Here is a 13,329-nt window from a genome sequence, read left to right as displayed (position 1 = left end):
ATCAGAATTTTTAAGTGACAGACTTTGATCAAACACATTCAAAATTCGCTTAGCGAAAACTAATCCAATGTTGTCAACAAATTTGCCAATGTAGTAATCATCATAAGAAAAGCTGTATATGGCACCTTTTAAAAAAATTTGTTAACAACAGTAAGTGAACAAAAATTAGCCAAATGAAGTGACTTTGATTCGATAAACAAAGAATCCTTACCTTCGATCACAAGTGGGTGGTAGTCATTCACGAACTTACCTTTCTCGAACAACCTAAAACACCTCTCGTTTGGAAGGTAATGCAGATGGAATTGGTGCACAAACTTCTAGGAACTTGAAAAGTTAATTCACAAGAAGATCGAACATGTGGGTTAGTAGAAATAATCCTCACTTGCTCACTTGTTTTCTCACTCGATTCTTTTTCTTTTGATTCACTCGTTTCTTTTGTTTCAATTTTTTTTCCACTCTTTTTTCTTCTTCACATTCTTTTTCTCTTTCAAACTCTTTTTTATTCTCTTTTTCAATCTCATTTTCTTTTTCATTTTCTTTTTGTTTTTCAAAGGCTTTTTCAAAGGCTTCTTCAAGTTCTCTCAAGATTCGCTCATTTTCTCTCTTACTTGCCTTTTGCCTCTCTTTTCTTTTTATTTCATTTTCTTTTTCTTCTTTTTCTTTTTCTTTTCTTTTCTTTGTTTTCTCTTTACAAGAATGTACGAAAGAATCATGAGAATACAAATCTCGTTCGAAAGATGAAGAACTATTTGCATATGATTCACAATCAAAACTTCGTGAAGAATACTCCTTGAATGATTTCTTTGAAGATATACTAGGAGTATGTCTTTCTCTCCGAATGCCATCTTGGAACGAATCAAAATTGTAATTGACTTCTCGTCTTCTCGAATTTCTTGATGAAAAGGACTTTCGATCGAAGTCATTTCTCGAATTCACTGCTGAATACGAGTTATAGTATGAATCTCTTTGTCTCGAAGTAGATGGTGAAAAGGAATCACGATTGGAACTTTTTTTCAGGTAGTAGTTGGGGGTATATCTTTGTGGGGTTCTTGGTTCCGTTTTACGACTTGAAGAAACTCGATCACTTTGGCTCGTTTAGTCGCCATTCTTCGTATTTCTTGAACCAAGTATTGGTATTCCGATTCGGTGAACTCTTCCGTGACATGATTTTTGTTGCTAAAAAGAAAACGTTAGACCACAAAACAAAATAAAAAAATTAAGTACCTCACCACAAACCTCACAATTTCGCTCGGAAAGAAGAAAGAAAAAAAAGGTGTCACTCCTGCTCGTGTTTACACTCATTTGGCTTTTACCTCCACTCGAATGATCTCACTCGCTCATGCCTTTTTTTGCTCCTTTCTCCTATTATAACCTTGTAACAGACTTAGTATGATTTGATTTCTAGTATTGTGGATCGATTTCAAATGGTTTTACAAAGGATAGCAAATGAGGGGTTACGGGTTGGCTGAAAGAAAAGGAAATTGGGTAAAAAAGTGTGGCGTGGATAAGATTAGAATAGAAGATGAATCGGGAACGATATCAAACCAAGGGCTTTGACATTCGAACAACAATCGAATTGCATTAAACACATTTTTTTCAGATTTTTTTTTATTTTTTTTTGAATTTTTTTTAACTTGTATAACTTTTTTTTTGTACCATATAAACAAACAAAATACAATAGAAACACTTTTGTACACGATTTTTTTTCAGCTGCGTTAACAGTAACAAACTAATCAAAATGGGAAAACTTCGGTATACGAAATTTTTTTCTCTATATATATATTTTCCAGATCTACTTACTTGCGTACACTAGGACTAGCTCAAGAATGATTTCGTCGCACGAAATCCTCGTTTTAGTAGCTCTGATACCAAATGATACGAACCGCCTCGGGGAGAGTCGAGTTGTATGCTGAGTTGCCTGATCGTCTACGAGAAAGTATCGTTCAATTCACTTTTGAAATGAAGTTGATGGGAAAATAGGACGAAAGCTATGTATAATGGTTCTATGATGGTTTATGGATAAGAATAATATGTATAGGTTCGGTTAAATTGGAAGGGAAAGTGAAAGAAGTCAATAGATGATGGATATGGAAGAAAAGGGTTCTTAAAAGCAAGCACGAACTAATATTAAAAAATATCGACCCAAATGCTTATAGGCTTTCAAGGTGGAGGATGAAGGTGATAAACCTCGACCCACTACTTAGCAAAGTAGGAACCTCAGTATAAGGGTGAACGAAACAGGGTTGACGCCACTACTAGGTAGATAAGTCAACAAAGTCACAAACAAAGTTTAGAGAAGAAAATTCTCACAAGATTAAATTTAATAAAAATTTGGCAAAAAGTCCTTTTACATGGAAATTGAACAAGTATTTATAGGCCTAAAGTCTAGGTAGCCGAATGGCCTTTCATACTTACACATTAATTAAAAGAAAATTCTAGAAAAATAACTCTTAATGTGCATGACTAGATTCGGCTTTGGGAATGGTGGATGAATGCATCTTCATGCTTAAGAAAACTCAAAGTGAATGCATGATGTCCAATGGTCACTTGTAGGTTCGGCCAACCTTGTTAAATGAAGCAATGTTTGGCCAAGAAGTATGAATTAATTGTGGACACTCCAAGGGCCATCATGGGTGTGAAAACTGAATGTTGAAGAGTCTTCTAGTGTGAACAAGGTGAACCGAATAGTCTTGCCATGTGAACATAGGTGTGAACGAATTAAGGAGAGTTATGGAGAAGCTAATCGGCCAAGCTATCTTCATGCATGCATGGCTATATTCGGCTAACTCCTTTAAATCATATTGTTTCACCATGAGTGGCTTAATTAAATGAGGCTTCATGAAGGGTCAAACTTGGTGTGAACAAGGAGCTTGAGTAGACTCTTGTGTGTGAATGTCCAACTGAATGGTCATCATGGTGTGAACACAAGGTGTGAACACAAAGTGTGAACACATGATCAGTACATGAACCGTCCAATGCATGTGTGAGTGTCCTTTGGTCGAATGATCACCTTGAAGAATGAAGAGATAGCACACCATACATGAATGGAAACATTCATGAACCTTGAAGACATTGAATATGTTACTTTTATGGTTTATCAAAGATTTACATGATGGACACCAGTTCAAAGTAAATGGACAAAGGCTGAAACACTATTTTGGCAACAGTGATCAAAAGCAGGTAGAGACCATTAAATTTCTTGAAAAGTTTTAATTTTTAATTATTATTTCATGATTTTAGTTTATTTTATTTATGTTTTGTTAAAGTTTGTTTTCCTTCCTTTTTGCAGAATAATTGGGTACCATTGTTAACACATTGAAATTTTGCTGTTAACGCATTCTGTAATGCTATACTACCATTTATAACTCATCAGAATTCAAGAAAATTTAGATTCCAGGATTGGATCAAAAATCACTCAACCTTTTGATTCTTCTGAGCAGGCACAATTTCTAATGGACACAACTACTCCCACCAGCCTTATATCTCTCCATAAAACAACACGCCTCTCTATCTTCCTCTTTCACTCACTATAAATCCTCTCCCACTGTACCAACCGTAACTGATGGTTGCTAAACTGACTTAAAATTTGACTAAGGTAAGCGCACATGTCGAACAGTAGAATAGTTATGGTGAGACTGGAAATATCGTATCCACAAGGACTAAAAGTACTAGTAATTACTATCTTTTTATTATCTAGCCTAAGGATTAAAGGGATGTTTTTAAACTAAAATTAACTATTTAATTAACTAAGAACACGACAGAAATAAAAGTTGGAAACTACTTTTGGAAAACCAATGGAAAAGACAATACCCAAGGAAGTGTCTACTAGACTTCACTTACTACTTCTGAACTAGACGATTTATTCACTTGACTTAATCCATAGAAATCCCTAGTTTATGTTAATATCTCTCTCGAGACTAAAAACAACTGACTCTAGGTTGATTAATTGAAATCTCTTTCTAATTAAAACCCCTATTGTCGCATTAATTCGATCTATGGATTCCCTTATTAGATTTGACTCTAATTCGGTAGATTTACATCATCCTATGTCTAGGATTGCATTCAAATTTGCTTAATTATGCTAGATCTACTCTTAAACAGGGACTTTTGTTCCACTAAATAAGCACATTAGACTTGAATTAATATCCTGAAATATTAAAGCAAGAATTAGGAACACATAATTAAGAATAAGAGAAAGTATTTATCATATAATTCAAATAGTAAGAAGATCTGTCTTAAGTTTCATCTCCCTTAGGTATTTAGGGAGTTTAGTTCATAGTGATGGGGGAAAACATCTCAAAATGAGGAAAACAACAAAACATAAAGAAACCTAAAGAACTTCTAAGGAAATTAAATGAAGATCTTCAGTCTTGAAGTAGATCCTGCTTCCGAGCTAATTCTGATGGCTGTCTTCGAGTATTCTCTGCCTTCTCCTCTTCGTCCCCCTTGATCCTCTTCTAGGGTGTTTATATAGACTTTAGAATGCCTAAAATAACCCAAAATTAGCCTTTTCAGAATAAAATTAGACTTGGGCTCTACAGGGACATGGCCGTGTGCCACGCTCGTGTGAAGGTGCTCAGGCCGTGTGCAATTCTGACGTGGTTTAATGTCGACACGACCATGACAGACGAGCGTGTGGCCTGCCCGTGTGTCTAACACATGCATGTGGATTACTCGTGTGGAAGTGCTTAGGCCGTATGGAACACTAAAACCAGCCTATTTTATCCGTTTTTGGCTCGTTTCTTACTCTTTTCACTTTCCTATGCTTTCCTGAGTATAAAACATGAAATTAAAAGATTAGGAGCATCGAATTTAATAAAACTAATGATAAATCATCAATAAATATGCCAAGCATGGGATAAAAATATGTATATATTATGGTTTATCAAATATTCCTACACTTAAGCATTTGCTTGTCCTCAAGCAAAATCCTCAACTCACAATTAAAATAAATTCTTTTCAACTTATAATCCTCATCAATGATGTTTCAAAGTAATATACAAGTAATCATACATTGAGAGTTTAACTAAAACATCATCAAAATTTCAAACAATCCAAGTTGAGCATTTTATCATGAAAACATAGGTATTTCCCTTTATCTAAGTATTTACCTTTAATTCAAAATCATACAGAGTTGGCATCCTCACTAAAGATTCGCTAAGGTGTTTAAGGTTCAAAAATAAGTGCTCAATTAGTCAACCATGAAAAGTTATTACCATAGGCTTGCATGAAAATCAAATCTCCACCACTTTAAATGAGATGATACACAAATCAAAAGGTCTTTAATAAGGTTGTAATGGGGCTTGGGTTAAGGTGTGGATAAAGGCTAAAAATAGGGTTGGAATTGAGATTAATTTAAAAAATTACCCAACTACAAAAATAAAACTAATTACTGAATTACCAACAAGTGCCAAAATTAAAATTATCCAATACTCAGGAAGTGAGCTTTTTCTCAAAATAATAACTTTAACTTGTTCAAGCTCATAATGAAAAAAAAACAATATGTAATTACATGAATATAAGGTTTTTTTTTAAGTATAAGAGTAAATCAAATATTGAGAACTACTAATTGAATAGGAAAACATAGCAAGACAATTATTCAAATCAAATCTCGACAAAATGATGATCAAATTAAACAGGGAAAATTCTCAAGGAATCAAAAAGAGGTTAATAGGTGAATGTTAAGGGTGAATTAAGAAGGAGGTTTTAAGCTCAAGTGGTTCACTAAGGGTTAATTATGAAGGTAGGCTTTTTAGGGAGTGAGTGGGTTAAAACCTAAGTGCCTTTATCATCTTAGTATGTCAAATCAAAGGTGTGGTCTCGATATGTATAATCAAAGCAAGTTCTAGAACTCATAAGAAACAATAAAAGTGAGCAAAAAGAGATATATGTTCTAAAGACTCAAAATCTCACAAAAATTATGGCTTTTGATGTCAATCCTGTGAATTTCAAACTTCAAGATAATACCTAAATTTGGTGAAACAACCTAAAAATTTTTTAGTTCTCAAAAATCAACTTATCATGCTTGATTCTCTAATGTCTTCAAGATTAAACAATCAATGCACAATTACCTATGATTTAATCCAAAATATATAAATAAAAATAATAAGTCAATCAAAATTCATTTTAATAGAAGTATGAGAAAATTATTTAAGAATAAGACAAAATTTAGGGATTTTCTGATAGTGATATGATTAACCTCCCCACACTTAAGATGTACATTGTCCTTAATGTACAAGGAAAGATAAGAACCATATAAGCATAATATCATAAAAGAGGGAGATAAGCGAAATTGCCCTGAATTTTTGGGTGAAATTCTTGAAAAAGTGAAAGCGAAAATTGTAGATAGGGCCAATGAAAGGCTTGATTTTGAGTTACTAATAAGAAAATAAACACAACTGTTAAGAGAATTAAAGGGTTACTCATTAAGAAGCAAGCATAATAATTAAAATAAAGTTTAAAAGAGGAAAATAAAATAAAAGAAAAATAAAAATAAATGGACTCAATGGTCCTCATCATCAGATGTGTGCGTCGTCGGTACTGGAGGAGTAATATGTAAATGCTGACAGATCTGTTGCAAAGTCGCATCAAGACTGCCAAACCGCTCAGTACAATATTGACAAAAACTCATGAACTCCTCATAGGACACTCCTTGAGAGCTAGCATGGGAGGGAGTATGTCGATGACTCGATAGTGAAGGCTGTGGTGGGTCCTCGTGATAGGGAAGAACATCATCAGTGAAGTCCTCTGGCTCATCCTGGTCATCAGAGTGGACGACTTTGTACTGAGAGGGGTCGAATCCAAGGCGTCGCTCTATCATCCTCATATGGATCATACTAGAAATTCCCTGAAGAGACATCTAGCCTACTAGTGTGAGTGTCAATGACATCTCTGGAGTGTCGAAGAGGCCGAAGTGTAGAGCGAGGCGAGTCACGTAGGGGTGAAGGCAAATAGGGCCCCTTCTATGGCGTCTTTCTGGTGGCGAAAAGTAAGGGCAATAAAGTATGCCAAATCAAAAACATGACTAGTCGCCATGCTCCATAAGAAGTAAGCATTGGTGGTGCTAATGACGCTGGTGCTCTCTCTCCTTCCAGTCAAGGTGTGAGCCAAGATGGCATGGATGTAGCGTAGTGCTGGGGGAAGAGAAGTCGCCTTTGAGTGATTTGCGTCATAGGGAACAGTACTCACTGTAAGGTCAGTCCAGCAACAGGAGGACGAGTGGTGTATATGACGGCGAAGATGTAGAAAAACATCGGAAGCCATAAACTCCGGCATGTAGAGGCCCAAAGCAGCTCCAAACTCTGGTCACTCATGTGTCTTACGAGTTTGCCCTGTCTAAAAGTGATAGGACCGGCCTCGTCATGGGTATTCATCACATGCTGTAGATGGAAAGTAATGCAAGCTTGATAATCGCAAAGAACTGATCCTACGGGGCAGTGGCGAGATGGAATCGAACACGGTGGGCAAGATGGACCTGCTCTAAGGTAGGCCAATCTATGCAGCAGCCTACTCCCAGTGGTCGTGCACGGAGGAGCTGGAGTAAGTTGTCCTGTGGGCCTGATGAAAATTGAAGCAGAGGGTGATGAGCTTCGATCGAGGCACTCGAGGAGGTTGCGCCAGGACCCTTCCATTTTTCGAAGCTGCGAAGACAGTTTTCTTGCCTCGTGTGTTTGTCATAATAGATCAACAAGTGGTAAAAGATTGTATCAATGAATTAATTTAACGAATCAACATAATAAGCAAGTTCATATTTAAGCAACCTAGTTCAGCTCAACACTTTAGACAAAATCATAATAAAAATAATAATCAAGATGCAACCTATCAAACAAAAATCAAGTAAGAGTAAATAGAACTAATATTAATCACGAATAAAAATGGAGAAGCAAGACTGGCAAGAAAGAGATGAGAAATGTTATCTACTAAAACAAAGGAAGTAAATAACATTACTGAATGAAAAGTGAAATAGCAAATGGCCAGAATTGTTATGAATAAGCAATATTCAAGAGCCAAATAATCAATAGTGGATAAATATCACAGTAGCTAAATAAAACTTTACTAAATACATGAACAATCTAATATTAATTAAAAGAAAATGGAGAGTAATAAAATTAAGAATACTAATAATAATAAAAATAGGATGAGAATAACATTCAACCGACGATTGTGGTTTAGGGTCAGCAGTGAACGGTGATTGAATGGTGAGAGGGGTCGTGCGACGGGGTGGGGGTCGTGCGATGAGAGAGGTTGCACTATTGTGTAATGGTCCGTGTTAGGTCACTCTGTCGTGTCACATGCCCGTGTGTTTCAAATTCCAGCCCGTGTTCATCGAGGAAAATAATGGCCTACTCGTCACACGACCACGGACACCCCCGTGTGTCCAGCCATGTGGTTTACACAGCTATGTTGCACGGCCGTATGCTATGTCCTTTGCTTCTCCCACACCCGTGTGGCTCACCTACACGCCCGTGTAACATCCCACATGCCTGTATTGTCTGGCCATGTCTCGCATATGACCGTGGACCTTTCCCATATGGCTCTCTGACCTGTTTATATTCGAAAAGGTAAGCTCTAGGTTTCACACGGCCAAAGACACGCCCGTGTGTCCTGGCCGTGTCGCACGACCGTGTGGCATGAGTTTATGGCCGTGTGTATGTCAATTTTTGGGAAATTTTAACCTGCTTCCATACGGCCAAGGACACACTCGTGTGTCCTGGCCATGTGGGTTACTATACCTATATTAAAATATGAAAAATAGATAAAATAAACTAGTTAGTGGTGTTAGTGCTCAGGTTTCCTCTCGAGAAGCGCTTATTTAGAGTCTAAGCTCGACTTTACCTCTCTTTTGCCTGGTCATGATGGGTCGAAGAGTTGGAACTCCTTATTCCTGCTATCAATCTTATCAACATAAGGTTTTAGACGAGTACTATTTACCTTAAAAGTGTCAAATTTGGAATGAGTTACCTCAAATGTATCGTATGGAAAAATATTGAGTACCGCAAAAGGGATTGCTCCGTTAGGTTCAGAAGTGGCAACACGAGGGTCTGCTTCATCTAATAGTACTTCATCTCCAATCTTAAGTTGATTCGATTTATCTTTAATTTTGTTATGGCACTACCCTGATTCATCGTGTATTCTCGGTTTCTCCTTAATCTGTGTTCGCCATTCATCTAGTTCCTCGATCTGTAGCCTTCGCTCTTTATGGATAGTCTTGTCATTACATGCACTGGAACGTGGCTCATTTGTACTTCTTGAAAGTTTTTCCTGCAAAGAGGGTTAAACAACAAGGTTACTCACATTAAAAGAACTTGTGTAATTATCTCAATCACTAGTCTTTCTGACACAATCATGAGCTTGGAGTTTAATCATGTCACCGCCTACCCGAAGTATTAACTCACCTATACTAACATCAATAACAATCCTAACAGTTGCTAAAAAAGGTCATCCTAAGATTAAAGGAATGCCACTATCCTTATCCATTTCTAAAAAAACAAAGTCTATTGGAAATATAAATTTGTCGATTTTAACAAGCACATCTTCAATTATACCCCTAGGAAATCTAATGGTTTTATTAGCCAATTGAACGCTCATCCTAGTTTGTGTGGGTTTCCCAAGACCTATTTTTTTAAACATTTTATAAGGCATAACATTAATACTTGCCCCTAAATCAGCTAGAGCATTGTTAACATTCAAACTACAAATTAAACAATGAATTGCTTGTTTTGTAGAATAGCTAAGCAGACTGCATTTAACTCCACATGAGATGACTCATCTAACTTCCGTTTGTTTGCTAAAAGCTCCTTTAAAAATTTAATTGCGTTTGGCATGTGCGAAAGAGCTTCAATAAACGGTAAGTTAATATGTAATTTTTAAGTAGTTTAAGGAATTTATCGAATTGTTTGTCTATGCGGTCTTTCCTTGTCGCACTGGGTATGGCACACGAGGCGTATACTCTTTACTTATCGGTTTTGGTTCATTCTGTCTTAGCTCAACCTTACCCTAGCTTACCATAGCTTCTTGCCTCGTTTCAGATTTAGGTTCAGCTAACCCTTATTCGTATTGAACTGTAATCGCAAGAAGCTGCTCTTTTGGGATAGTCTCGATGTTGCTAAGCAAGCTACCTTGTTGTCATTCTGAGATTAGCTTAGTAAGCTGGCCTATTTGAATTTTGAGCCCTTGAATCGACACTTGTTGATTCTTAAGCGTGGTTTTGGTGTTTTGGAAGCATGTTTTAACACCGAGATGAACTTTGGAAGCATATCTTCAAGGTCTGATTTTTTCTCTTATTGGTAAGATGGCTGAGATCTTAGAGGGGGTTGTTGTCTTTGGTTTTCTTGACCACCCCATGAGAAATTGGAATGGTTCCTCCAACCTACATTATAATTTTTACTATAGGGGTTATTTTGAAGTCTAGAATTGGTACCTATATAGTTGACTTGATCGCTCTCTGTGATTAAGTTATAGAATGGATATTCTGTACTGTGCACCCCTTCTTCATTTGAATCACACGTCATTACTGGATGTACCTGAGTAGAACTATACAAACTGTCAATCTTTTTATTCAAAAGCTCTACCTAATTAGATAGCATAGTGACCGTATCGAGGTTGAAAACACCAGCTGCTTTTGTTGGCTTTGTCCGCATAACTTGCCATTGATAATTATTCAATGACATTTCCTGTATAAATTCATAAGCATCTTCAGGAGTTTTATTATTTATAGTTCCACAGGAAGCTGCATCGACCATATGTCTAGTTGAGGGATATAAATCGTTGTGGAAGGTTTGAACCTGTAACCATAGAGGTAACCCATGGTGAGGGCACCTTCTCAATAAGTCCTTGTATCTCTCCCATGCATCGTAAAGTGTTTCTAAATCCATCTGTACAAAAGAAGAGATATCATTCCTTAACTTAGCCGTTTTAGTCAGTGGAAAATATTTAAGTAAAAATTTTTTGGTCATTTGTTCCCAATTAGTGATTGACCCTCGTGGTAACGCGTTCAACCACTATTTAGCCTTATTCTGTAATGAAAAGGGAAACAACTGAAGGTGAATGGCATCATCAGAAATGCCATTGATCTTAAAAGTGTCACAGAATTCTAGAAAATTTGCTAAATGAGTGTTTGGATCCTCGTCCTGCAAACCATCAAACTGAACAAACTGTTGTATCATTTGAATCGTGTTAGGTTTCAGTTCAAAATTATTTGCAGCAACAACAGGTCTAACTATACTAGATTCAGTTCCTATTAAAGTAGGTTTAGCATAATCATACATAGTACGAGGAGCAGGATTCTGATTTACTAGATTTGCAGCAACTACAAGAGGTAGCAGATTATTCTGATTTTCTTCCATCTCTTCAGTAATATCAATCTCGTCCTCTTACTTTTCCTCTATATATTGTAGGCCTCGCCTTATTTCCCTTCAGTTTCTATGAGCTGTACTCTCTATTTCACTATTGAAAAGCAAAGGTCCTAACGGGTTCCTTCTAGTCATAAACTAGAGATTCCCCAGAAGGAAATAGTAGGGAGATTAGAAGAGAAGTAAAAAATATTAAATTAAAACAAAAAGTAATTTGCAATTAAAAATAAAAAATGCCCAAAGTAATAAAATTCAAGTGTTCCTAATATCTTAGTCCCCGACAACGGTGCCAAAAACTTGATGGTCGCTAAACTTACTAAAAATTCGACTAAGGCAAGCACACCTATCGAACAATAGTATAGTTATGGTGAGACCGGAAATATCATATCCACAAGGACTAAAAGTACTAGTAATTACTATCTTTTTATTATCTAGCGTAAGAATTAAATGGATTTTTTTAAACTAAAATTAACTATTTAATTAACTAAGAACACGACAAAAATAAAAGTTGGAAAATACTTTTGGAAAACTGATTGAGAAGACAATACCCAAGGAAGAATCCACCTAGACTTCACTTACTACTTCTAAACTAGACGATTTATTCAATTGACTTAATCTCTAGAAATCCCTAATTTATGTAAATATATCTCTCAAGACTAAAAACAACAGACTCTAGGTTGATTAATTGAAATCTCTTTCTAATTAAAACTCGTATTGTTGCATTAACTCGATCTATGGATTCCCGTATTAGATTTGACTCTAATCCGGCAGATTTACGTCATCTTATGTCTAGGATTGCATTCAACTCTGCTTAATTATGCTAGATCTACTGTTAAATAGGGACTTTTACTCCACTGAATAAGCATATCAGACTTGAATTAATATCCTAAAATATTAAAGCAAGAATTAGGAACACATAATTAAGAATAAGAGCAAGTATTTATCATATAATTCAAATAGTAATAAGATCAATCTTAGGTTTCATCTCCCTTAGGTATTTAGGGTGTTTAGTTCATAGTGATAGGGCAAAACATCTCGAAATTGGGAAAACAACAAAACATAAAGAAACCCAAAGAACTTCTAAGAAAATTGAATGAAGATCTTCAGTCTTGAAGTAGATCCTACTTTCAAGTTGATTTCGATGGCTGTCTTCGAGTATTCTCTGCCTTCTCCTCTTTGTCCCCCAAGATCCTCTTCTAGGTGTTTATATAGACTTTATAATGCCCAAAATAGCCCAAATTTAGCCTTTTTTGAATAGAACTGGAATTGGGCTCGACAGGGACACGGCCGTGTACGATGCCCTAGTGAAGGTGCTCAGGCCGTGTGCAATTTTGATGTGGTTTAATGTCGACATGGCCATGACACACGAGCATGTGGTCTTCTCGTGTGTCTAACACGGGCGTGTGGAGTACTCGTGTGGAAGTGCTTAGGCCGTGTGGAACACTAAAATCAGCCTCTTTTGTCTGTTTTTGTCTCGTTTCTTACTGTTTTCACTTTTCTATGCTCTCCTGAGTTTAAAACATGAAATTAAAGGATTAAGAGCATCAAATTCAATAAAACTAATGGTGAATCATCCATAAATATGCCAAACATGGGATTTAATATGTATATATTATGGTTTATCAGTAACGCATTCAAGCAAGCATTTTTATTTCTTTTCTCTTCTAAAGATCATATCTTTTTAACTTTAGATCATTCTCCCTCAACAAAAGATGGCCAAAACAAGAGTCTCGGTCAAGAATGCCACCAAATCTACTAGAGAACATGCATCCTCTACTACAACAATTTGCGAATCGAAATCCCCCAGCCCAGTATAGACAAAAAAAGTCAGTAATGTTTTTGAATAAAGTGGTAAAGGAACAATTTCATGACAACATATTGAAGCAAAAATTTCATCCCGAATAGGGCATTTCCCTTTCACCACAACAAGACTTGGGTAAGCAAGTCTACAAAACCATCTCAAAGTTAAAGTGGGAAA

The 13,329-nt window shown here is 36.3% G+C and overlaps 1 non-coding gene across 1 annotated transcript; it reads left to right on the top strand.

Moving 5' to 3' along the window:
• The first annotated feature begins 10,800 nt into the window (after positions 1-10,800).
• Positions 10,801-10,907, top strand: LOC121207284 (small nucleolar RNA R71). The gene has a single exon (XR_005902376.1). It is a non-coding gene; the product is annotated as a small nucleolar RNA R71 (small nucleolar RNA).
• The last annotated feature ends 2,422 nt before the right edge of the window (positions 10,908-13,329 follow it).

Source organism: Gossypium hirsutum, chromosome A09 (genome assembly GCF_007990345.1).
Source record: "Gossypium hirsutum isolate 1008001.06 chromosome A09, Gossypium_hirsutum_v2.1, whole genome shotgun sequence".
NCBI lineage: Eukaryota > Viridiplantae > Streptophyta > Magnoliopsida > Malvales > Malvaceae > Gossypium > Gossypium hirsutum.
Note: the sequence above shows the minus strand (reverse complement) of the source record. Positions and strands in the feature narration are given on the sequence as shown.